Source organism: Anopheles aquasalis, chromosome 2, assembly GCF_943734665.1.
Source record: "Anopheles aquasalis chromosome 2, idAnoAquaMG_Q_19, whole genome shotgun sequence".
NCBI classification, from domain to species: Eukaryota; Metazoa; Arthropoda; class Insecta; order Diptera; family Culicidae; genus Anopheles; species Anopheles aquasalis.
The window spans coordinates 20,815,001-20,817,500 of NC_064877.1; the positions used below are offsets into that span (position 1 = coordinate 20,815,001).

The window sequence follows — 2,500 nt, forward strand, 5'->3', positions numbered from 1 at the left end:
CCGAACAATAACGAGGGGTAGTTTGATTGTAAATCGAAGGGGAAACAGAAGGGAATGAATACTGAACACCGTCTAAAAACAAGCGAATAAGAAGCGAATTTGAACAAAAGTACATCCTTTCATGTTTGGTTGCGTTTTTTTTTGTTTTCATTTCTTCGGTTCTCTGTTTTGTTCGTTTCTTTACTCTCAAGTGCATCATATTTTGTGTTGGTTGTGGTTCGTTTTTCTCCCTTTTTTCATCATCTTTCTTTGTTTCGTCCATTTCGTTTTTCTTTTATTGTGTTGTTTTCAATTGTTGCCTTAGTTGTATTTCTGGCCATTTTTTTTTACTCTAGCACTCTTTTTTTTCAGGCATTTGAAATTTTCAGGAGTTGTTAGGTTTTCGAGAAAGTTCTGTTTGTCACAGCGGTACCTGCGGTAGAAACACGTTCGATCGATTCGAGATTGATGGAAGAATGATATACTTAACAAAAAAGGATGCGCATCGCGGATACGCAACGCAACTGGAAATCACCTTGGAGGGGGGGGCACCACGAGAACGAGGCAATACAGGACACAATGGTGTGGTTGAAAGTGGTTGTATAAAAGGTAAGCGTGGAAAGTGAGGAGGATGATATGTTGCCGGTGACAACCGGAAGATTTACACGTAAAGTGTTGAAATGGCGATTGTCAACAAAACTTTCGATTGTTTAGAAATATATATATGAATATAACTAATGCTGTGAACATTAATGGGAATGAAAATATGAAAACACTAACACTATAACATTGTTTGTATCTGTAAAAACAAAAACAAAAGCAAACCAAACAAAAAATCAAACCCAACTAAATTGTCTAATACAACAAATAAAGTGGCCAACTAATAGTGGAGGTCAAAATAGGGGGAAGCTGAGCAGGATGAAACGTGGCAGAGTAACACAGAGGCGCAGAGCAGACAACCCATGGAAACAAAGCATTAACAACATACCTAAAGCGAGCGAAAGGATATATTTACATTTATACTGTCAAGCTCCAAGAGATGCACCTCCAAATCCTATTCGAATACGACCGAAATGATGAAACAATTAAATCCAGGAAGTTAGGATGGTATTAGCTTCCCTAGCTAACCCCCCTCCCCCTCCTATGCGGTGGGCGAGTATAGAGATGTTTTCTATCATTTCTTATCCCATTTTGTCATCGCAGTTGCATTAGGAGTAATACTATTTTTTCGATATTTTTTGCTACTTTATCTAACCGGGGAAACATAGAAAGCAAGTAGCATTCGCGATTAAAGCGCGTCCCGAAACGCCAAAAAACTTTGACGAAACAAAACTTTAAACTAAATGTAGCGATTCAACTACTAACACAAAAAAGGACACCGAACCTGACACCGGAGTGTACAATCAAATGAGTAACAAAAAGATAGCAAAACAGAGAGCTAGCAGAGCAGCTCACTCCCAGCAGCAACAGGCAGCAAGTGTCATCTTGGAAGGAATTGGAGAGATGAGCGACTTTTTGGGGCATTTTCTTCCATTACACGTTTTTCAGTATAGTTGCTATGGGAATGGCAACGCGCGGGATTGAGGGACACACAGGGCGTTAGCGAACAGAAGAAACGTACGGGATACCTCGGCCAATTTCATTACCTCGATTGTTGCTCGATTGTTTGTTGAAAAGATGTTTCAATCATTTATGTGCACCGACGTGCACCACCCTATTGAGACCACTGCATTAGAAGTGGCAGTGTCGTAACAGAAGGAGGGGTTGTTTCAATTTTTTTCGTTTTCTGCTTTCCCTGTAGAACTTTGTTGATCATATGGACAAGTTAAGAGGCCAATATATTAGTAAGTTCCTCTAAATTACAGTGCTTCGGTTCTGATTTCCAGTCTTAGCACATCGATGCAACGCGGGAGTAGGAAGTTTGATAAATGATTCTGATAAGTTTTCCTTTTTGCGTTAAGTGTTTTTGTGAAGTTTTCATTAAACAGATTTAAGAAACAAATACAAGGAAATATTCACTCCGCAAGTCCACCGATCACAGAGACAGGCATGTTGTTTATATGATGATGAAAAATTAGCGAAATAGACAGAGGAAAATAGAAAGAGAAAGAGAGAAAGGAGAAACAGAGAGAGCGAAAGAAGGCCAGAGTGACTGGGAATGGAGGACGACTTAGATGAATGGAAATATTTAGCAAAAAAATAATAAGAAAAATCCAGCAAAAAAATGTAATAAAAAACCCAGAAAACCATTTAGTATAATTGTATAGACTAGATGAAATCTAGCTAATGCTGCTGCAGCAAGTAAGGGAAGCAAGCGCGAACGAAAGCGAACTGACGAAGGGCAACAAAGGAACAGAACAGAACTCGGTGCAGGGAAATGGATAAAAACGAATTGCATTGAAAGTGGTGCGCGCATTGTTAAAGCATTTCAAGCAACTACTAAAAGTAAAAGAAAAACAAAACCAGATACAGAACGGAGCAAAGCACGCAGCAGCAGTGCTAAAGTGAAGAGCTATATATA

At 39.2% G+C, this 2,500-nt stretch overlaps 1 protein-coding gene across 6 annotated transcripts in view; it reads left to right on the top strand.

The window, feature by feature from the left end:
- Positions 1 to 112, top strand: part of LOC126570073 (unconventional myosin-IXa-like) — a 50,903-nt gene extending 50,791 nt beyond the window's left edge. For all 6 annotated transcript variants that reach the window (XM_050227560.1, XM_050227561.1, XM_050227558.1 and 3 more), the window contains one exon: positions 1 to 112. This exon is cut by the window's left edge and continues 3,879 nt beyond it. The gene's annotated coding sequence lies outside the window, so the exon portion shown is untranslated.
- Positions 113 to 2,500: the final 2,388 nt, after the last annotated feature.